The sequence below is a fragment of the Crocodylus siamensis genome, chromosome 5, assembly GCF_052110815.1.
Source record: "Crocodylus siamensis isolate JL-2025a chromosome 5, ASM5211081v1, whole genome shotgun sequence".
NCBI classification, from domain to species: Eukaryota; Metazoa; Chordata; order Crocodylia; family Crocodylidae; genus Crocodylus; species Crocodylus siamensis.
In genome coordinates this window covers 114653541-114678342 of record NC_143399.1, presented here as the reverse complement: position 1 = coordinate 114678342, position 24802 = coordinate 114653541, and the positions used below count along the sequence as shown (strand labels likewise).

Below are 24802 nucleotides of genomic sequence, written 5' to 3'. Positions count from 1 at the left end.
GCATGGAGCTCACAGCAGTAACAAGCTTCCCCATGTAGCCCCACTCTGCCCTGCAGTGCTGGGTCACACCTGCTGGGCTGTGGATGCCCCAGGGAAGGGCAGCAGGGTGGGAAGCCTGAGCCTGCAGTGGGCAGGCCTGCCCACCCTGCACACAGGTCTATGGGGCACAGGTCCCCCCCTGTCTCCCTGGGAGTGTGCACAGTGGTGGGGAGTCTCCTCCTCCCCACCCAAGCCCACAGTGGGCAGGCAGCAGGGGGAGGGGAAGTCAGGCTCCATTCTACACATTCCACTCCACAGCAGCAGACGCAGCCTCCTGCAGGTGGCAGCCAGGGTTCAAGCTCTGCTGTTGGCGGGCAGGGGGCTGCAAACCCAAGTCCCTGGCCCCATAGCACTGGCAGCTGGGGGCCACCTCCTGGAGGGGGTCAGAGGGTTGTGGGTGGGGGATGAGGAGCATCAGCAGCACCCAGAGGACATGGGGGGGGGGAGTGAGGGGCACTAGCAGGGCCAGGGGGTGTGGTGGGGGAGTGAGGGGCATCAGCAGAGCTCGGGGGATTGGGGAGGGGAGTGAGCAGTGCCAGAAGAGCTGGGGAGCTATGGCTTGGGAGTGAGGGGCCTGGATCTGTGTTCTGTAAGCTAAGGGGGCAGAGGGATCTGTGATTTTCCATGATAAAAACCCCAAAATAAAATTTAAAAATTTATAGGCATTTAGAATATTTTATTATTGTGACAAGGCACTGGTAGGCTTCCAAATTGCTTTAAAATTGTAAATATATCAAGAAAACATTGTGTTCAACTGATACTTTATATATATTGTGGCCTTGCATTTTAATCACAGATTTTGTTGGGGTTTTTTATCAGATAATTTGCAATTATTTCTCAGAGAATATGTGACTTTTTTTATTTTTTTTTTAAATCCAGGAAAACCAGGATCACTGATTATAACCAACCTCATTAATGCAGCAGGAATAGTCTTTCTGAATGCAAGAAATTTCTATGAAAACCCTGAAGAGTTTCCTCTTTTTGGTTTAGAACTACTTTCGCACAAACTGTGGAGATTTTTGAGGCAAAAGAGAAATAAGAATAAATATAATATTACAAAGATCTAAGTTGGAGGAGTGGCTAAACTTTGTCAGTAGCATAAGCCTACCCTGGGACTATGAAAAATATGCCATAATATTAGATAGAGTACATTTTAATTTGATATATTCTGTTGTGTTGAGCAAATTCTTGACCATAAACAAGTCATAGAATCAATAAGTTGGAAGGGACCGAGACAGATCATCTAGTCCGACCCCCTGCCAGGGGCAGGAAGGAGCACTGGGGGTGGCAGGACCCCAGCCAGGTGCCTATCCAGTCTCCTCTTGAAGATCTCCAGGGAAGGTGAGAGCACCACCTCTCTGGGAAGCCTGTTCCAGGCTCTGGCCACCCTTACCGTGAAGTAGTTCTTCCTAATATCCAACCTAAACTTATCCTCCCTCAGCTTGTGGTCATTGTTCTTGGTGACTCCAAGGGGGGCCCTGGTGAACAGACTTTCCCCCAGTCCCTACTGGTGGCCCCTGATAAAATTGTAGGCAGCCACAAGATCCCCTCTCAGTCTCCTCTTGTGGAGACTGAAGAGATTCAGGTCCCTCAGCCTCTCCTCATAGGGCTGGCCATGGAGGCCCCCAACCATACGAGTGGCCTCCTCTGGACCCTCTCCAGGTTCTCCACGTCCTTCTTGAAGTGCAGCCCCTAGAACTGGACACAGTACTCCAGCTGTGGCCTAACCAGTGCTGCATAGAGGGGGAGCAAGACCTCTCTGGACCTGTTAGTGATGCCCCTGTTGATGCAGGACAGGGTGCGGTTGGCTCTGCCTGTTGTTTCGTCGCATTGGTGACTCATATTCATCCTGGAGTCAATCCTGACTCCAAGGTCCCTCTCCACCTCTGTGCTGCTGAGAGGGTCAGCCCCTAACCTATAACCTTAATGCTGGTTCCCTCTCCCCAGGTGCAGCACCCTGCACTTGTCCTTGTTGAACCACATCCTGTTCAGATCCGCCCACTTCTCTAACCTATCCAGGTCTGCCTGGATGCGGTCCCTGCCTGCTGGTATAACTAATTATTACTAATTACTAATACTAATTATTAGTATTCTATAACACAGCATTTTGGGCATAGACCAAAAGTGCAGCTCCCTGGTACAACTCGTCGTGCTTTGCAGGAAGTACCATGAGTACAGCTATCCCTGGGATCCAGCAGACATTCCCTGCTGGGTCCCAGAGGTTGGGAGATGAGCTGCATCTTACAGCAGCTGGGTCTTTGCAACAGCTCTCCCCCCAGTCCCATCCCTCCCACTTCCAAACCCCAGCACTGTCTTCAGAATGGGAGTGGGGGAGGGAGCTTGTTCTGAGAGTTGCCCAGCAGGCACTAGAGGGTGGGACAGGTGGATTGGAACCCCCCTGAAGTGGGGGGGGGCCTCCATGCCATTTCCCTTCACCCCCATTTCAAGGACAGCACAGGGATCAGGACTTGCCTTCAACTACAAAGTTGGCTTTACTTTTTTCCTAAGCTGTCAATCCATTTATAAACAAAGTTTTAAGGAAAAATAAAATATAAATTTCTGGATATGTTATTTTAAATAAACAACACAAAAGGAATATACAGAGCAATTCTTTCAGTTGTAGTTTCCTACTACAATTTTTTACATGCACTGTAAATATCCAGGTCAATAAGGAATCCTTTATTCCCCACAATGCAGTCTAAATGTGATTCAGCATATTTTGGAGCTCAGACAGAGACCTGTATTAAATTTTTATCAAACAAAGGGCAAGCTGTCATTGATTAAGCAAGCAAACCATCATCAAAGCGGAGGTTAAAAATTCATCATCCTTCAAAAAGAAGAAATGTTCCCCATGATATAATAGCAAATCCTTCATGAAATGGCATAGATTATATATCAAGGTCTGTAGTGGTGTTTTAGTAGATCTGAGAAGTAGCTACTGTTTTCTTCCTGTACTGTTTATTGGTGAGACTATCATGTCAAAGTGGAAAAAGCTGGGTGACTCTAGTAGTTACTTCCCATTAAAGCAAGTGTGTGCGATTCTGAACATTTAACATGAGTTTTGTAAAAAGCAGTGGAAGCCACACAACTTTCCATTACATTTTGAAAGACCCAGTTTGTGATGTTGTCAGATATCTAATGGTATACACTTTGAGATTTAGGGCTGAATTTTGGGGAATTGGAAAAATAATAAGTCTGCAAGAGCACTAATTAGACAGGTAATCTGTCTTCTGATGATCTTTTCTTCCTTTTTAATGAATGTATTGTGTAGGCAAGTGACAGGAATTCCTTTGCTAAAAACTGTACGTTTATATGAGTCTTGCTAAAAAAAAAAAAAAAGAAAAAGTAATCTTCTCCTAGGTCATAATATAGTTAATTAGTTTTAGGTCATAATGTAGTTAATTAGTTTGTTGGTTTTTCCCATTGTTAACTGGAACCCCTTCTTACAAAACTAGGGCATTATATTTTATCAAAAGTTACACTGTTTCAACAACCAGACTTTTTCTTGCTGTGCTGGCCTTTCAGGAGTGACAGCAAAGCTAATAGCTATATTAACTTTTCTGTAAGTTGTGCATTTTATATAAGCAATCAGGCTTAAAAGAAGTAATTTTATGTGCATGCATTTTTAAATTTTTTTTTCTATCAAGCGTGCTGGGTAGATGACAAACAGCGAAATGATCTGCTGATGAACTGAGTGAGAATACAATTTCTAATACAGCTTGGCTCTGTGGGTCCCCTACAGATTTCCAGGCCATGGGTGAAGTACAGTTGTCAGTGGCAATACTATCCTTGTTGGAATGAAGACTAAGTTGTGCTCACCTATGTTTAAATGACAGTGTCATGGGGTCTTCAGGGACAGCAAACTGAGTTATTTATTATAATTCATCACATGAGTTGTGTGGTTCAGTGATTTATCTTCATAAAATGCTAGAGACAGCCATTGTTATGCATCAGAATGTTGTTATTGTGAATAGAGTATTATGCAAAGATAATATGTTTTCATGATTTATTGGCTGTTGTCTTGTAATTAGTAATTATGCATATGACAGACCACCAAATGTATATAATTCAACAGAAAATCTTAAAAGAAAAAATGGTAAAAACGGTACACTTGAACCTTGTATCAGAAAGAAATTTAGAGTAAAGAGTAAGATTAGGGGATCTGACCACACAAATCTGTTTGAAGAATAATTTTTAATAAAAACTGAAATTGGTTAAAAAGCAAGATTTCCATAAATGATCCTTAAGACTTTCAACACCTCTCAGTTATAATGTCAAAGAGTAACTTGTACTATATGCAATCTACTTAATTCTCAAAGTCAGTATGAACAATTAAAAGTTCAGCAGTGTTTGTCAAATTACTAAATGTAATTTCCACTCAAAGCAAAAGAAGTATAACCAAGGGAAATATTATGTAAAAACTATTGATTTTTGTTTTTTGGGGTTTTTTTTACTAAGTATAAGATAATAGTTATAAATGATACTTCAGACTTGCCTATCAATGGCATCAACTGTGAAGCTTTAAATAAGATTTGTATTGCTTTCCCAGTTCATGCTGGGGGGGTTTTCCCCTTTGTATTATTTCCTTGTTTGTTTGTTTGTTTGTAGGTAGGAATAATTTATTCCCCCTCCTTTTTGTTTGATGATGTGTTTTAAAAGCAGTAAAGAAACTTGAGATGTGATAAACAAGGCTATAATAACGTTTACAATTGCATAAATATTACAATAAAACTATTATATATTTAAAATAGTTTTGAAATGTGTATAATTTACCCATTCTATTGTAATAGTTCTTGAGCTGTTTGAATCTATCATTAATCCCCCGCACAACCCACCAAAAGTAGTTAGAGTATAAAACAAACTTAACAGTTGTAAGCAACTTTCTGTTCTTCAAATGAGAATGCCTTAAAAAATACATCTCCATCACTTAATGTTTTTAAGTTACTAAAGCCAGGGTGATTTTTGAGCTGTGAAATCTTTTATAAACTAAGGTCACCCTAGAACGAATTCAGAGACCTACCGAGGAAATGTTATACCTTGAGCCACAGCCAAGGCTGCTCTGGCAGTTGCCATTCATGTGCCCCCTGTGTTAAACCTGGAAAGCTAAATCCCTGATCAATTGTCCCCATATACAGAGTCCATTACATGACTGGTGCTTAATATTTACTATTGGCAATTCCAGCTTCTCAACAGAGCAAGGTTAGTGCCAATACTGTAAGTCTGAAAGCTTTGAAAACTTTAGCCCAAAATACTAAAGAGCTAAAAATGCATAAAGACCATAGGGTGCAAATAAACATTATTGTTTTGTTACTGCTGTAAGTTATACCAGGGTCTAGAATAGACGCAATACTCTTGGCAATAGTTATGCACAGTAAACCCCATTGAAGTTAGTAGAGAAGCTATTAATTGCCCATTGGCATTGAGCAATTAGCTACCTCAGGATGAAATGGACCAGAGCTCTGGAGTGTCTGTCCCCAGTCCAGGCAGCACAGCCCTGAGCACACCCTAAATTTAATTCAACTCTTCTGTTCCTTGTCTGCCCAGCTCCTGAGTCCCAAAGCTGCTCCACTGGTCTTCCTCTTCCATGTCTCTGCAGCCAGACACTCTACTTGTTCACACTGCTCTGTCCATTGCCATGCTTATCTTCTTAAGCTTCTCTGCTGTGGGCAATCCCACCTTTGCTGATGTGTCAACAAAGCTGTTCAAATCCTGTTGATACTGGAGCTCCATTTTGTCATGTCCCCCACAGTAGGCAATTCTGGCTTTACTGTCTCTCTAACCCATTCTTTCCTCCCTGTAAAAATTAACTGGGTGGGAGTGGGAGGGCATGGGAAAACAAAGCTGCACAACATTAGTACAACCTGAACACAGTTAGCAGAAATACTACAATAAACCCCATAGTCCATCACATTGTGTAACCACTTTCATTTTGGATTTCTTGAAAACATTAAAAAGTAAAACTTAAGGAAACTTAATAAAGTATTGTATAAAGCAGGGCAGGGTGATACATTAGAGACTAACATTCAGAGAAAAGCATAAGCTTTCATAGGCGACAGGCTACTTCATCTGATGCTTTGACATGGAGAGCAGGGTACTAAATGGAAAAGAATAACATACGGTATGGTCATTTATATATGCCATGGGTAGTTATATGTAATTATACACAATAATATCTATTTGTAAACATCTTAACAAATGGGAATCATTAGGTCTTGTCTATACATCAGTTTTAGAAGGTCCATTAAATCTAATGTAGCTTTTGAGGGATAACTGGGCAACATTCTCATATGCGTCAAAATGCTCTTTATATGGAGAACAATAACTGGTCCCATATTATCAGGCTGTTTTGAACTAGACATAGGTTAGAGAAGCTGATGATGATGCCTACAATGTGTGTAACTGAGCTAAACTGATCCAAATGAAAGTGTATTCAGAATAATATTGCTCAAATGTGTTTCAGAATGGAAATTTGTTTCAAAACTGAAATGTTGAAAAAATCTTTTAAGGCCAAATGAAACATTTGGCTGTATCTGACATGAAACATTTTGTTTCAGTGCTTCATTCCATTTATTATACCTTTCTATTTTTAAAACCAAAACTATTGAGCAAAGTAAGCAATAAATTTGCAAAAGTATTTAGCTGACATGAAATATCCTTTTTATGATGGAAAAACAGTTTCAATTAAAAAACGAAAAATTAATTTTGCTGTTAAGTAATATTGAAACTCTTACTTAAGTGGCTTTGAACTGTGCATAGGATAACAGGTATACTGTTTGTCCAGAAATAAAAGAAAACTCTTCTGCTTGGTATGCAGAAAAGTGTCATAAACCAGTTTTCTCCAGAGATGGGGTTAAGTTTGTTATATAGTATAATCTTTATAAACTTAGACATTATATTTCTTGTTCTATTTCTTAGACAGCATCCACTGTATCCTTTTATCTATCAGCTACTTCAAATTTTGTTTTGGATTTTTGCTTATTTTGTTCTGTTGTTTAATTCAGATGAAAATGATGACATTGATGGAAGCCGAATTGTACAGTAAAATGCACCTCTTGTACAATTAACAAGGTTATGTCATGGATTTATTTTTAAGACATATATAGACTTTGTGTGCGTGTGTGTGCAAATGCAAGCTAAGAAGGATATTTTGTCTCCCAGATTTAAAATAATGATTATTTTTCTCAAAATGAGGCATGATTTTTTTGAATGATCAAACCTAGGCTAAAGGCAGACATTCTGGAGGTCAGGGGGAAGTTAAAGTGATTTAAAATGGTCACCTAATCTTAGCTAAGTTGGGATAGGGGGCTAGCAGGGAGGGGAGATGGGGGGACAAGTGGGATTTGTGTGGGGATTGTTAGATCCATGGAAGTGATTGGGGGGAGGGGGGGCAGGCAGCATCCACAGGAGCATAAGGGGACAGGTGTGATCTTCAGAGTGAAGTGGGGCAAGTAGATCCATGGAGGGATAGGGGAGCAGATGCAATCCATGGGGGGGATGGGAGGGTAGACACAATCTGCATGAGCAATGGCGGGGCAGGCAGGATTTATTGGGGTATGGGGTGGCTGGTGTGACTCATTGGAGTGATGAGGGGGGCAGGTGTGAATCCACAAAGGGATGGGGGAGGGAGGTGTGATCCACAGGAGCTATGGGAGTGCAGGGGCAATTCATGGGGGGTGGGGGTAGGGGTCAGGCACAATCTGAGGGGGGAATCAGGAGAACAAGTGCAATTCATGGGAGTGATTGGGAGGTGGGGGAGCAGGCACGATCCACAGGTGGGATGGGGTGGGGGGTAAAATGCAATCTGCAGGGTATTGCTGGGTTCTGAGAGTTTGGCAGGATTAGAGGAGCTTAGTGGAGTGTGGGCAAGCTTGTCAGGGTGGGGAACAGGGGCTATTTTTAGCCTACCCACTGAACCTACCTCCCCATCCCTCCTGCCTGGGACTAACTCCTTAGCTCCCAATAACAGTAAGCACTGATAAAAAAAAAACAGTGGAAAAAACCCAAAGCAGCTTGCAGGAAGGTAGTTCAGTAGGAACTGGCTGGTCCATGGGAGGAACTAGGGAACCAGAAGTAGCCTGGTGCCAGGGAAGTGGGTAAAAAAAGTGCAGCCTGAGGGCTGATGGCTAGGCTTTCCCAGCCCCAGGGCTGCATAGGTAATTGTATTGAAGTTCCATTCACAGGTCTAACCTAGATCAATTAAATTTAAGTGTACATCAGTCCAGGTCGATGTTAGACTGAGTTCCACCATTTTTACACATGTCTTTATGTGTGGAACCTCAGTACAGTTACGGGTTTGGATTGATTTATAATCACTGTGACCCAGTCATGCTAGGTTAAATCAGGTGGCCATTTTTAATGTGATCAAACTTTCCCCTAACCCCCACAAATGTCTGCACTTAGGTTTAGTGTTACCAAATTATTTTGAACTTTTCTGAGTTATTTTTTTAAAGGAATTAATTTATATAGAGTGTTGATATTTATTGTTCATGATCAGATGTTAATATCTCAAACTTTCCAAATTTGTGTATATCTGACCTATAATGACTGAAAGGTAATTTAGGGAAACAAACTCAAATTTTTATCGTATTCCTACATGTATTTAGGTTTTAGGTATGTATTCAGCTTACACACAGGAGTACTGTAATAGTGCTACTCCAATGTGTAAGTTCTTACAGTATTGAGGTTTATGTTCCTATGAAGGATTTTTTGGTTTTCAGAAGGATTAAACTGTGGCTATCTTCTGAGTAACATTTTAAGTTAGAGTTTAGTTGGTTACATAATGATTAAATATATGTACTCCAGAATAATATTGTAATTTTAGTTACTGAGTGGAGAGAACAATATTTATGATGGCCTTAGCTATTTCTTTCCTTGCTTTTAAATGCTTCACTTCCATAAATTATACATTTTCCCCATTATGTGAAGTTTTCAAGGGGATTTAACTGTGAGTAAAATATGAAGGGTTTATAATGAGCCATTTTTAGCTGGAGACAGAGGGAAACAAATGTTAACCAAAAATCAAAGTTATAATACAAGGAAATTTTTCAAAAAGCTATTCAAACAGTGCAGTAATTTTACTTTAAGCCTTGAAGATATTTGAGTGACATAGTAAAGCACTATTATAATGAAGGTTATTTTTCAGTTGCATTCAGATTCAATCTAGGAATCTAGATAGGGCAGAGCAGTTTTCCAAATTTAAGTTTTGAGTGAGAGGGAAGGGATCAATTACAGCATTCTGATGCAAGCTTTTTGCATCCTAAGTGTGGACAAGATACTACCTCCCCATTTGTGTGCTTTATCATATCAGAAATATAAACAATGTTTTAGATGATTCACTCCAACCTCCAACCATGGATTCAGGATTGTTTCATATACTTGGGTCATATTCTCAGTTGGAGTAGGTTCTCAATCGGTGTATGTATTGACTTTTGTGGAGCTGTGGTGCTCTAGACTAGTTAAGAATCTGACCCCAGGTCTTGTTTGTGTTGTTCTCAAAAGACCATGGAGTTAGGCTTGTATAACAATAAAGCTTGTTTATTCGGAGAGAAGTACCTTGCCTACAGTTCTGGTGTTTCCTCCTGGGATCCCTGAGCAAATGTAACAGCCCATACATAATACTCTTAAAGGTATCCGCATATCTTCCCCCTTTACATGTAACACTAGCAAGTTGCCTGTCATGACTGATGGGAGGGCACTGAAGAAGCGCCGCCACTCAGTGCCCCACGGTGCTGCTGCTGTGCCTCTGCCCCTGTGTGTAGCCCTTTACCCTCCACATCCCCCACACTCCTTGCATCCAGCTGCATGTGTCGGCCCACCCCTCACCATCCCACCCTGTGCCAGTGCTGTGCTGCCAGTACCCCAAGTGGCTGCCACCTCCAAAGAGTAGTGCTGGGGAGGGTGAGGCCAGCACTGATGGCCTCACCCCTCCGCTCCGTCCCCTCTATCCCTACTATCATGGTGCTCTGCCATGTGGTGAAGCAAGGTCAGCGCTATGCCACCAGCACCCACACCTCCAAGAAGCAGGGCTGGAGGGATGGGCAGGAAAGGGGGTGAGGTCATCAGTGTAGGCCTTGCCCCCCTGCTTCATCCTCTCTGTCCCCGTCCATCCCCACTGTCCCTCTCTACCCCCCACTCTGGCCTCTCAGTCCCCGCTGTCATGGAGGCACTCTGCTGTGTGTAGCTGTCTGAGCAGAGTACCCTGATTAGTTGATGAGACAACCATTCAGAGTGCGAATAAAGCATTGCAAACACACAGACTAAGGCTTTTATTATATGAGACTATTCCCATATTATATTAGCATTTGCAGTTTAGTTCAGTCCATGGTTAAAGCAGATTTTAATAGGCCTCTATTAGTTTTTGTGCTGGCTTTTTATATCTAAGTGGTCTTCTCAGTGTCTCTGCATTCTCAATCCTTGTTGGTTCAGTTCTTGTTTGGTTTCCTTGTTCAGATGTTTCTACTTCTGTGTAATTTTTAATCTCTTCTGCCATCCTCTGCTTTGAGGTTAGCTTTGTTTCCCTTGGTGAATCTTGTGATGCTGCTTCTTCCCGCCCCCCCAATGAGCTTTAAGCATTGTCTATTTGTTTTTAACACCTGTCCTTCTGGTGCGACTACTTTATAGGATCTGGGAGCGACTTGATGGGAAACTAGTGCTTTTTGTTACCATATTCATCTATCTGAAATAAGCACCATATTTTTGTTGTGTGGTTGTGTTAACTCCCTGGAACCCCTGTCATAGTACCATTTTTATTTGAGTTTCTCAAAAATTGTTAATGTTTTCATATGTTGCTTTAAATTCAGATGAGCATCATCCACAAGATTTGGCATCCTGGTTTTGAGTTTCCTGTTAAACAGCATTTCTGCTGAGGACAATCCATGTTGGATGTTGCCCTATATTTTAAGAGTAACAGGTAAACATTGGTGTGTGACTCTAGTTTTTTTCAACAATTTTTTCACTATTTGTTCTCCATTTTCTACCAGACCATTGAATTTTGGATATTTAGAACTTGAAGCATTGTGATAGAATCCATATTTGTTTGCAAACTCTTTATATTCAAGGCAGTTGAATTGAGGTCGGTTGTCTGTTCTCACAATTTGTGGAATATCATGTCTAGCAAAAATCGATTCACTGTGAGTTATGACATGGTTTATTGTTATGCTTTTGAGCAATGCAATTTCAGAATAGTGAGATAATAATTCAACACTAATACATAATTTTCCCCACATGCATGAATAAGTCAATGCTGACTTGATACCATGGAGCTATGGGCTCCCCATGACCATCATGGGCTCTTTTATTTGCGCTGATCTATACTTTAAAATGTTGTTCTTTAGGCATGTTGTTTACAGCATCTTCTACGTCATTATTTATGTTGGGTCAATATAGAATACCTTTGCTCTTCTTTTGCAACTTTTTAATGCCTAGATGCCCCTCAAGTATTCTGTTTAACATATTTTCCTTTAGAACTGCTAGAACAACAAGTCATGAGCCTTGAACAAAAAGCCATCTGGTACTGCCAGCTTTTTTCTTGAACTGAGGGTAGGGGCTAGGTATGTTTTCCAGGCCTACTAGCAAAAATAGGTGTTATCACTTTTTGCAATGTGGTGTCTGATGGCTAGAAAATGGTATTTAGAGGTTTGGTTTTGGGAATTGGCTTATTGGTAAAGTAGATATGCATTAGAATAATGTAATGGTCCAGGGCAATGACAAGGGTTAATTGATTTCTAAAAAGCCTGTTTCTGAAAGTTTCTTTAAGGCCTGCTGTGTCTGACAGGCAAGCAGTGAGCAGACATACACGCTGGGAAATTAAAGAGATTCATAGATTCATATGGATTCATAGATGTAGGGTCAGAAGGGACCTTGCAGATCTTCTAGTCTGACCCCCTGCCCTGGGCAGGAGGGAAAACTGGGCTCAAATGTCCCCAGCTAGGTAGTCGTCAAGCTTCCTGTTAAAGACCCCCAAGGTAGGAGCCAGCATCAATTCCCTTGGAAGTTGGTTTCAGATCCTAGCCACCCTGACTGAAGTAGTGCCTTCTAATGTCTAATCTGAACCTACTGTCTAACAACTTATGGCTGTTATTCCATGTTACTCCGGAAGGCGCTCAGGGGAACAAGGTCTCTCCCATTCCCTGATGGTCCCCCCTAGCAAGTTTATAGATGACCACCAGGTTGCCCCTTAGCCTTCTCTTGTGAAGGCTGAACAGGTTCAGGTCCCATAGCCTCTCCTCGTAGGGTCTGCCCTGTTGTCCCCGGATCATGCGAGTGGCCCTCTTTTGGACCCTCTTAATGCTGTCCACATCCCTCCTGAAGTGCGGCACCCAGAAATGGATGCAGTACTCCAACTGCAGTCTGACCAGTGTTGCACAGAGGGGGAGGATCACCTCCTTGTCCCTGCTTGTGATGCATCTGTGCATGCACAAGGTGCGATCAGCCCTACTGACCATGTCCTCCCATTGGTGGCCCATGTTAATCTTGGAATCAGTAATGGCTCAAAGTTCTTTTTCTGCCACTGTGCTTTCAAGAAGAGAGTTCCCCAGCCTACAGGTATGCTGCTCGTTCTTACTGTCCAAGTACAGCACCCTGCACTTGTCAGTATTGAATGCCATCCTATTCTCATTTGCCCACCCCTGTAACCTGTCCAGGTCCAGCTGTATCCTGTCCCTCCCTTCTGGTGTGCCATACTGCTTCATAACATGAGATAAGGTAGCACCAGGTCACAGTGCCCAACTGCAGGGCCCTTGGGCTTTCTGGTTTTGGGGGAACAGACAAAATTAGGATGTATGCATGTGATTTTTTTGTGAAACAAAGGATTATGCTGACAGGACAGAATGTGGACATTATGACAACCACAGAGAGACCAATCAGCGATGACCAGAGATGAAGAGTCATCAGTAGAGGAAAAGAATACAAAAGAAGGGATTTCAGAGCAGCAAAGGGTTCCTGAGAGGGGAACCCAAGGGCACCATGGACAGGGGGCATACCACTAGTCCATCTCACCCACCCCTCTGTGTATGGGGGACAAAGGGGTGGGCCTCAGCCTCCAACCTCCAGGCTTCTGCCATTTCAAGAGAGAACCTCAGAATGAAGTTTGCATACTGGCCAGACGTACCTTGACTTTGATGATAGTTCTAGGACTGTTAGATATAGAAGTGCTTGCATTATTCTTATCTACTATTACAGTGTATCAATAAAATTCACCTATTATTGAATGGAGAGGTCGTGGTCAGTCTAACGGTTTGGAGCCATCCAGAATGAGATATCTGGGTCATAAATCCAGTGCCAACAGCGTCCTGAGCAGTAGCTTCTGCAATTAGTCCTCACATTTTATTTGTAAAAGGAATCACTCTTTTAATTAAATTAACGTACTATGTCTTAGTCTGGAATTCTGTCGTTGTCCATTGTCATATGCTCTGGACAATGTATCTGCAATAAGTAAATGTTTTCCTGGTGTGTACGGTATGTCTAGATCATATATTTGCAGTTGAAATAAAAGTCTCTGTAATCTGAGTGGCATGTCTGATAACCCTTTCTTTGCTGTAGTTACCAAAGGTTTCAGCTATCACGGACTTGATATAGATGAATATATGAAATTTCTTACAGTCATATACCAGAGTTAAACTTTCTTTCTCAATTTGTGCATATAGACACTCTGACTTAGAGAGTGCCCTAGATGCACATGCTACTGGTCTGTAGCTATCCCCATGTTTTTTAAGCAAAGCTGCTCCAATACCTTCTTTAGAAGCATCTGTGGACAATTCAATGGGCCTTTTAGGGACATAGTATTTTAGTACTGGAGCTTTCATTATTTTTTCTTTAAAGGTTTTAAATTCAGCTTCATATTCATGGTCCCATATCCACTAAGCATTCTTTTGTAGAAGTTTGGTCTGCTCTGCTAAATTGTACAACATCAGTCATTTCCATTAATCTTTGTGCTCCTTCCTTATATGTAGGGGGTGGCATGTTTGTAATGGCTTTAACCCCTGCAGGATCAATGTGCACCTCTTTCTCAGAGAGCTTTTCTCACAGATATGTTATTTCTTTGACCCTGAATTTGCATTTTTGTTTTTTCAGTTTTAAATCTGCTCTGTAAGATCTTTCTAGTGCCTTTCTTAGCCTCAAGTGATATTCTTCTATAGTATTTCCCCAAACTAACAGACTATCAATATAAACCATAGTTCCAGCAAAACCTTCAAAAATGTATTGCAGCTTTCTGTGAAATACTTACAATGCAGAACACAGTTCAAAAGGAAGCCTACAAAAGTAATACTTCCAAAATGTGTGTTGAAGGCACATAATCTAGTGCTATTCTTTTCTAGTGGAACTTGCCAAAACTCAGAAGAGGCATCCAAAGTGGAGAACTATTTAGCTTCTGCCATATTGCCAAAAACCTCTTCCCTGGTGGGAATAGGAAAATGCTCCCTTTTGATGTACCTGTTTATTTGCTTAGGATCCAGACAGAATCTCAAGGATCTATCTTTCTTTTTCTGTTATGACCAATGAATGATCCCAAGCAGATGGTTGCTATACTTTTTCTATTATGTCCAGGCTAACTAATCTATCTAATGCCTTTTTCAGTTTATCTCTTAGTACAAGGGGAACATTTTTTGGAATATGTATAGTGGGACTATTTTGTTCTCTTAATTCTATCTTGTACTCAGTGGACATTCTCCCTATGACTTGAAACACATAATAAAATTTTTCTTCTATGTTCTTGCTTTGTAGTGTCTCAGTGGCATCCATTCTCTTAATCAAACCTAGTATTTTATACATTCACAACCCAAAAATTGCACCAAGTTTTCTGGGACGGTTACAAACTGAATTTTTCCTATTTTACCCTTGCATCTAACATGCAGTGCACAAACACCCTTGGTTCTAATCATGTTCCCACTGTACATGCTAAGCCTCACTTTCTTATTCTCATAGTATAGTCTTGCAAAGTGATTGAATCTTTTATATTTGTTGCAGCACTTACAAAATGCAGGGCATTGCATGGGTTTGTGGTAACCCCCAAAGCATTTGCAGCTGACCTTTGTTTCTTCAAGTAATTCTCTTTGGCTTCTGCTCCATAGTGAGGTCCTCCTTTCTGTATTGTTTGTGTTTCCTTAGGTTTTTGCAGCCTTTTAATCCTGTCTGGTTCAGCTTGTTCTTTTTTCCCCCTCTGACTTCTGCAGCCTGGCATTTGTTATCTCAGTCACTTGGCACATTCTAACTGCCTTTTCAAAATTAAGCTCAGGATCCTCTAACAGTCTTTTTCTGAGCCTTGTATCACGTATACCCAATACTTTTTGGTGTCTGATCATGGACTCTTTTAGGTCTCCAAAGTTGCACATCTGGCTCAGTAGTCTTAGGTATGTGACAAACTCCACTATTGTCTCTCATTCTTTCTCATGTGGAAAGTATACCATTCAAAGGTTTCAGTTTGTTTGGGCATATAATATTCCTCAAACTATTACAGTGCCATAGATTTTCTGTTATGCTTCTCACAGTTGTAGATTATTATAAAGAGACAGAGCTTTTGGGCCTGCTATATTAAATAAAAAAAAAGCTACCATAAGTGAATCTTCATTTTCTGTAGCTCCATTGGCCATCATTGGTGACACTGCTCAATTTTCTTTCATTTTTCTGCTGCATTTCTAGACAGCTTTAACTCCTCTGCAATTCTGAAATGATCCATTTTTTTGGTCTTTCTTCGCACCCCACTTCCGGTACTATGTGCCATTCTTTAAAAGACCAAGAAGTTAAGTTTATAGACCAATAAAATTTATATTACTCAGCTGTGAGACTTTTCAGTTCCATTCAAAAGTTCCACTGCTGTTACAATGGACTTTATGGGCTGGGACTAATTCTATTTTTTTTTTACTTCTATTTTATGCTGGTATTTATTCTAAGGCTCCCTCTACATGTTATGGCTATCATGCAATTAACTTGTTAATTGTGCAATTACCTTAAGACCAGCTACATATGAAAAATATCTATCAAACCCAGGTGTGTGAAACCCCCAGGCCTGAGGGATTGCAGCAACCATGCTCTCCCAGGCTCAGGGGTGCGTTATACCTCCTGCACTACAGAAGGTGTGACTGGGATTGCTAATCAGAACCCATCATGGCTTATTGCGCATGGAGGTAGAGCCCAATCCTGGGTTTCCTTCTGAACCAACAAAAAGCAAGCTTCCACAGGTGGGAGCCCCTCATTTCCCCAGAAGCAGGGGGACCCCATATACCCCTGCAGTGTGTTTAAAAATAATAACAAGGCTTTTTGGTTCACAGGTAAAGGCAGAGGTCATGCTTCCTCTGCAATTTCACTTGATATTTAAGTGTTACTTCCTTAGTCCACAGTCAAGTAAAGACAATGCTCAAGAAAATGCCAACCCACTTTCTGAAATTCCAACATGTTCCCTTCTTTTATTTTTTTCCTTAGGAAATATCAACCTAAGCTCTGTACTTTTTTGTAGCTGCCACTGAAAGTAAACATTCCTCTTATGCAGCCATTGTAGCATGTTCTTCATAGTTTCATAGTTTCTAGGGTCGGAAGGGACCTGAGCAGATCGTCAGACTAGATGATCTGCTCAGGTCCCTTCTGACCCTAGAAACTATGAAACTATGAAGAACATGCTACAATGGCTGCATAAGAGGAATGTTTACTTTCAGTGGCATCTACAAAAAAGTACAGAGCTTAGGTTGATATTTCCTAAGGAAAAAAATAAAAGAAGGGAACATGTTGGAATTTCAGAAAGTGGGTTGGCATTTTCTTGAGCATTGTCTTTACTTGACTGTGGACTAAGGAAGTAGCACTTAAATATCAAGTGAAATTGCAGAGGAAGCATGACCTCTGCCTTTACCTGTGAACCAAAAAGCCTTGTTATTATTTTTAAACACATTTCTTCCTGAAACTAAAAGCCTAATTTACAGAAATGAAAGCTTTTCTCTTGGTTAATAAAATAGAATAGTATTTACCTTTTTCTAGCATTGTAATGCAGAAGATGTCTTCAAATAGTGTGTTAGAATTGTTTGAATAATAGTATTCTCTGAAATCAGAAGAGAAGTCAATTGAATTTCCTTCATATGGAGCTGAGGTTATGACATCCACCATTTTGTGGAATGTCATTGTGCAAATTCAGTGTAAATGTATGCATATTCACTTACCAACACATGGTACATTAATCAGTATCTTCAGTGTCTTTATAGTTTTAACAGGAGTGGAGAAAATTAGTTGCACTGAAATGGAATGATTTCCAATGCACACGGTTGAAGATAAAGATGAGATTTTCTTACTGTTCATTACTTTTAGCAATACAAGACTTTGAATACAGGTCCTTCCATGTGAACGGGCAGTACATACTTCTGTTTGAAACTCCTATTTTTCTACAAGAAAAAAGTCATAATCTGGGAAAAAATATAGGAATAAAATGGGGACCCTTTCCTTAATTCTATTAGTATGTTTACTAAAACTGTCAAATGTATGATTCAAATTATAGAGCATGATGGATAATTTATTAGAATAATCAGCCTTTTACTATGACAGAGAAAGGCCAGAGTAAAAGGACCTCAGATACACGGTTTTCACAGTGTAACAACAATACATTCATGTCTGTTTTAAGACCACAGACATGCATTGGAACTGGATTTTTACATTTATCAAGCATTGTGAGGGACAGAAAAGCTCCATTAATGCTGGCAGCTTGGCTTTTGTGTGTGTCACCATTTCTGTGCCCTATCTTTGAATTCTCATACTACCTTTTCAGCTAAGACCCTTTTGTGTTCTACTCAGTGCCTGATCATTATTATAGTGAGACGAGGATAAGATAACTTCATGACATTCAGACTACAGAATGGAAACACTCACATTAGAACATAGTAGAATATATTTTTCATGGTTTCTCAAAGAGAAAAAAATACTTGTTGACCAGTCCACCCAATCTGTTAAATTTCACCCAATGTGACAGCCAAGTGAACAGGAAAAAATGCACATAGGTCAGGAAAACTCTCATATAGCAATACTGGTAGAAAATGCATGCAAACATTGGGACATTTTGCATTTTGTTTCAAGCAGGAAAGTGCAAATGTATTTCCCCTTGGTAGAAAGCTTAAGAACGGACCAGGAGGATTCATCCCACTCTTGCCCTCTGCAAGGGTTTATGGGATTGTAGAGTGGATTCATTTTCAAATCAGGCAATACAACTGTATCGCAACTCATATGAGCAGGCCATGCCATCCTCTGCCAGCACCTATAGCAAGGGTGGGCAAAATGCCGCCTGTGGCACGCAGGCCAGATGTGGCCCACTAAGCCATTCTATCTGGTCTGTGGGGCCCCTAAAACATTTAGAAAATTAATATATATCTGCTTCTGGCTGCCTGTCACGTGGCCTTCAATGGCTTGCCAAAACTCAGTAAGTGGCTCTCTGCCCAATATAATTGCCCACCCCCCACAGCTTTTCAGACTGTGCTAGCCAATGTGGGTCCGAATACATGAGAGAATCAGATTTCTTATGCACTTGCTGTTACCCATGCTTTGATTTTATCTGTAGATGCTGGCAGAGATGAGTTTGAATATCAGGAAAAACATCACTGTTAGAACAGTGAGGCAGTAAAGTAGACTACCTAGGGAAGTTGTGCACTCTCAAGTTATGGACATCAATGGAGTTGTTCAAGAAGAGGTTGAACAGCCATTGGTTTAGGATGATCTCAGCATAGCTATTTCTATGTTTTCCTAGGGTATTTCCCATGCTTCTGGGCTTTGATAGTTGCTGTACGGGGCTGGGAGCAACTTTTTTCCCACCTTCCTTCTCCTACAAGTGACAGGGGTTTTTTGGTATTCCTCAGAGGCATCAGGTCTTAGCTGCAGTTTTTGACTAGAGTGTGCCAGTGCTGTTGCTGAGACTTAAATCCAGAGGTTTTGGGCTAGGAGGTCTTTTCTTTCTGCTCAGGATCAAACCAATCACCATATTTGTGGTAAAGACAGAATTTTTGTCCGTGGTCAGATAGGTATGGACTATGAGGGTTTTTACCCTCCTCTGTAGTGATGGGGTTGGGCAGGAAAGGAGTGTGGTCCTCTTCCTGGGACATACATTAACAATCTTTACAACAGCAGGGCTTAGGCTGCCATAGTCCCCTGCATTACTGGTGGCAAGTTAGAGTGTTAAGTCTTGTTCTAGCAAAATGCCAGTCATGCATGGGGGGGGCGGGAAAGGGACCCGGGGACAGACACCATTATCTGGTTCTGTGCCCTCTCCTCACTGCTCTGGGTCCTGCCCTGCTGCCCACCCTATGCCACCCTGGGTCTTGCTCTGCTCCCCCACCGTCCTGCTGCTGCTCCAGGTCCAGCCCTGCTCCCCCTTCTCCTGCTACTGCTCTGGGTCATGCCCTACTCCCCCTGCCACTCTGGGTCCAGCCTCACTCCACCCCCGCTCCCCACTGCTGTGTGTGCGGGGGTGGGATAGTGAGCAGCCCTGGGGTGTGGCACAGGGCATGTGGAGGGGTATGGCATATGGCTGGGCAGGAGTGGTGGCAAGTGCCACAGAGTGTGGAGCAGGGGAATGGCCATGGCAGTGGGGAACATCTGTTAGCTGTAGGGGTGTGATGTAGGGAGCAGCCCCAGGGTGTAGCATAGGGTGTGCAGGGAGGTGTGCCATGATGCTGTGTGGGAGGGGTGTCAAGTGGCCATGGGGCATCGAATGAGGAGCCTGCTATGTGGCATGGGGACCAGCCATGGGGTGTGATGCAGAGCACGCTGGATGCATGGCACATGGGGGGGAGTGTGTGGCCATGAGGCATAACATGGGGAATAGCCACAGCATGGAGAGTGTTTGCTGGCTTTGGCCATGCAGCATGGGGCTTGGCCCTGCATTTTGGAACAGGGCACATGGGGGGACATGGCGTACAGATGTGCAGCAGAGGGGATGAATGGTGCAAGGACCAGCCAAGGCAGGTGAACTCCAACCAGCTGTGGCCGCATGGCTTGCAGCATAGCCCTGGGCCAACTGTGGCAGAATGTGTCTGAGGGGTGTAGTGCGTGAAGGGGTGGTGGGTAGTGCAGGTAAGGGTGTGTGCAGGGGGATGGAGCATGCAGGGGTGAGAAGTACCCCATGGATGTGGGGAGGGGCACAGCAAACAGCTGCAGTGTGCCACACAGGAAGCAGGTGTGAGAGGTGTTCCCCACCCCACAGCTGTGTGCTGCAGCTAGTGGGCACTGCCCATGACCTATGCCCCTCGGGGGCTGCCTTTGGCCAGGAAGCCCCCCCACACACACTATGCCCCTTCTGTCCCACAGCCAGAGGGCACTCCCCATGTAAGTGGTATGGCACATGCCCACAGGGTGCCATGAGGGGAGCAGGCATGGAGGATGCACCCTGGCCCGCAGCCATGTGCTACAGGTGGCAGGTGCTGCCACCACTCTGCACACCCCCTCCCCATGGAGCACCCTGTTGCCACGTGCCATGTCTCCTCTATGTGCCCCACTGTTTCCAGGTGGCAGGTCCTCCCAGTGTGGGGGGCAAGGCACTCAGAGTGCATGTCATGCACGGGGGCATGGCACGCTGGTTGCGGCTATGGGCTGTAGCCAGCAGGTGCTGCCAATGCCCCACTGCCCCTGTGACACACTGCAGCCACATGCCACACCCCCCTCGTGGCCACAGCCAGCAGGCACTCCCCATGCAGGGGGGGAGCAAGGAGCATGGGAGGATGTGATGCGCAGCCTCATGATGCTGCATGGGGAGTGGGCAGGGGGGCATGCCCTGCACCGCGGCCATTTCCTGCAGTCAGCGGGTGCCTCCCCCACTCAATCCCTGCAGTGCTGCCTGTGGCTGTGTGCCACCTGCCCCTGCGTGGCCTCAGTCCACAGCTCCCTGCACAAACATAAGTCATACCCCCCTGTGGTCACAAGCCATGCTTCCCGTGACAGCGAGCCACACCTCCCACATGACTCGTCCCCTCCCTCCCACCCTGCAGTGGGGAGCACAGCCTGGCCCCAACCACCTCTGCTTTCACCTCTGCCTTTCTGTCTCTCTGTCTGTCATAAGGCTCCAGCCTGCACATGCACAGTTGGCCTGGAGTGTTATGGACAGACAGACAGGAGTGGTAAGGCTTTTATTATATTAGAAATGTGACAGGGTTGTCTATAGTTTTGCTAAGAGGTTAGACAATAGTTTTGTATACGATGGTTTAGGTAGGGATGATCCTGCCTCAGGCCAGGGTTTGGACTAGATTACCTTTGGAGGTTCCTTCCAGTCATATTTCTCTGATTGTGCATTTTCAGCACATTGCATCATTGGTCACTTTCTCCATGTCAAGAGGAGTATGTTGCTTATGTGACCATTCATCGCATTGACATGAATTAGAGGCAAAATAATTTAAAGTACTCTACCTAGTAAAATAAATAACCTCTCTAGATGTCTTTCTGAGCTATTTTTATCCTGAACATAAACCAGAAGAAATAATTTGGGTTTTTCATCAGAAAGTATATCATTTTTGGTTTTGCCTTTCTATCAGTTTTGCATTGGGGCCATCTCTGAGACTTTCTAGAAAAAGTACGGATAATCTGTGGATGTCTCTACACTGCATAATGCTGAGTTTATTCTAAATGAAGATGATGGGTTAGTAAACACAAAGTAGTCACATCAGCATGGAGTTCCATAAGGACAAGAGTTCCCAAGCTTGCAGAGAGGTGTTAGACAGCTTTCAGCAAGAGTAAAGGAGTTTGCCAGGCAGTAGCTGTATTACGGACCAGAGCCTGCAGGCAGACTATGGTATTGGACGGAGATAGAAAACATATAACAAAAGTCCTAGGTATGATGTGGTCCAAGGAACTGGACTGAGTTTCGAGCTATCCTCATGACTCTTCAGGCCCCTGAATTAAGACCCAGTAAATAGCGTATGCTTCAGTCTCCCCTTCTCAACCCACAACCCGCATAAGAGATATTTTGATGCATCCTATCAGGGGAATGTGAGATATGTTGCATCAAATAACTGGATTAGCAGTATACACCAAGAGAGACTGTGAACCAGAAAGGACTGTTAGGACATTATTAGCCTACTGAAATTGTTAGCTGCATGTAGAAGGTCTGCGTGAACAGCTTAGAGACACAGGTGGGGAGTACACACATCTTGACTTAGCATACTCGGATATCTCTTCATTGTACTTTGAAAAGATTGGGAAGTGTAAGTATACCTTGCATTTTAGTAGCAGTTCAGAAATAGAACTGCTACTAAAATAGAGCAGTTAGAATAGAGAAGTTAGCAGAATATAGCCTTCACCTCTTATTTCATAATACTTATCTATTTGTAACATTTTTTTTCCATGCACATGAATAAAATAAGGTCTCTTCACCCTCTGTATAGAGACATCTGAAGATATAACTCTGCTGACACTGCTCTCACCAATGCTCTGAATTAGAAATAGATCTGTTGCGACTGTAGAGAGTTGGAAGGGCATAAAACATATAAAAGCTATCTCCCCAGTAAAAGCATTCTCAGTGTTTAATACTTTTAAGGTTGATCAAACAAACCATGGAGATTAGCCTTGAATAGTTCACTATCTTATATGCAGAATGAAGTACTAAGTGGACAGAAGGATAATAATGCAATACAAGTCATATTTGACAGGTGACTAAGACAATAGAAATTTCAGATAAAAAACTTAAAGATTGCTATGATGCTGCCTCTGGGCTCTTTTTATTTTTTCATTTTAGGAAAAATTAGGGATGAAGCACTTCAAAATATGTTTTATTTTGTTCTTTTGTTTCTGAAAAGTCTATGGATGTCTCTAAGGATGGTAAAGAACAGAATTAGCAAAAGTATGTTCTGTGCTGATAATACTTGGAATTAGGCCTGTGTGAATAGGGAACTATTCAGTTTGTATTTGGCTGATTTGGATGCCAGAGATTCAATTCAGAGATCTGAATCATTTTTCTGATTCGATTTGTCAGATAGCTTTGGAAGATTCCAAGCCTATCTGGATATTCAGCCATAGGGGAATCAATGAAATATCTATGACTTTGTTGTTTTTTGGTCGATTCAGATGAAACTTGCAGAGATGATAGCCCCTGCTGAGAGCATGAAGTCTACCTTGTTTCAAGGTGATAGGTGATGGGGTTTCTGGGAAACTGCACATCAAAATTCTGAAAGCAAAACTTACGTCACGTGTGTGTGTTAAGCCACAGTGGGGTGAAAACTGCAGGGACGGTAGCCCCTGACCAGGCTACAAAGCCTGTCAAGTTTCAAGGACATAGGTGCAGAGGTTTCTGAGAAACTGTACCTCAAACTGCTGACAAGCAAAACTCGTGATGGGTGACACTGCATGTGTGTTAAGGCGCAGCGGTGAAAACTGCAGGCCTGCTGGGCCCTGCTGTGGCCACAAAGCCTGCCAGCTATCAAGGTGCAGAGAAGTGGGGGTTGGGTTCTGGGGCCCTGTACCTCTAAGTGCTAGCAGGCAAAACTTGTGACATGGGTGCTTGTGCGACTGTGTCTGTCTTGGGGCATGGTTGGCAGGGTGGAAACTACTGCATGCCTGGCTGTTAGGCCCTGTTGCAGCCACAAAGCCTGCCAGCTGTCAAGGAGAGAGGTGCAGGGGGAGTCTGGGTTCTGGGGTCCTGCACCTCTGGCTGCTAACAGGCAAAACTCATGACATGCGTGGGTGACACTGTGTGTGTGTTTAGGTGCACCCTTCTTGGTACTGGGGCCTCTGCACAACATGGCAATGTGCCCCAGTGAGGCCTTCTCCTCCCCCACAGCCTCAGTCTAGTCCACCACTGTAAATGATGTCAGGTCAAAATAACTTAGCTGGCTCAACACCGGATGTCTGGCAGGTTGCAGTGTGTCACAGTTCCACTGTCTAATCTATGTTGAGTTTATGAGTTTCTATACCTAGGCGGTTGATAAAGTGAAATTCATAGGCCTGGCTCTGAAAAGTGGTTGGTACATTCAAACAAGAACCTAACCTCATCACCAAAACAGAAGCCAACTTCCAACAGCCCAAAACACAAAACCTGGCAACCAGTACCCCCACAAACTGTACACCAGAATCTATCAAGGACAGCAATACCCAAATACCTGTGAAGTATTCCTCACCAAAAAAACACACTGCCTCCAGTCTCTCAGGCCTGATCCTGAGAAGGAACAAATTACAAACCACTTTTCACAGCCGAGCCTATGAACTTCACTTCATCAGCCTCCTAGGTACAGAAACTCATGGACTCAGTATAGATTAGACAGTGGAATTGTGACACACTGCAACCTACTGAACATCTGACTCCCTAGGTATCTCTGCACTTTTACCTGTGCTGCTACATCCCCCTTTTCCCCCACCCCAGCCAGTCCCTCACCCCATGATGCCTCCATTTCCATTTTCACTGACCGGCTTTCTTGCCTGCAGTGTGTGCCAGGCCAGCCTCTAGCGATTTGATTCAGATTTGGAGATTTGACCTCCTTATTGGGCTGAATCTTCTCCAAATGGAATTGCAAACTGAAGCTTCACACAGCCCTATGACTCATGTGTAGTTTTTTGCACACCTAACAGCTAATAGGACAAGTCAGCGCACAGCAGTCATAAAAGGATTTTGTAGCATCCTACAGTGCCACAGCACCCTGGCTGAGAATCACTGCATTAGTCTAAGAGCATAAGGAGTGCCATAGTGAATCAGACCAATGATCCATCTAGCCCAATATCCTGTGTCTGAGCATGGCAATCCTAAATACTTTACAGCAGTGGTGCTCAACATTTTTTGCTTGGTGTACTGGATGGGCAATGCCCAGTCTACCTGCAGGCTGTATCT

General features: G+C 43.0%; 1 protein-coding gene across 1 annotated transcript in view; it reads left to right on the top strand.

Moving 5' to 3' along the window:
• Nucleotides 1-24802, top strand: part of CNTNAP2 (contactin associated protein 2) — a 1889175-nt gene that overhangs the window by 1057401 nt on the left and 806972 nt on the right. The window lies entirely within an intron of this gene.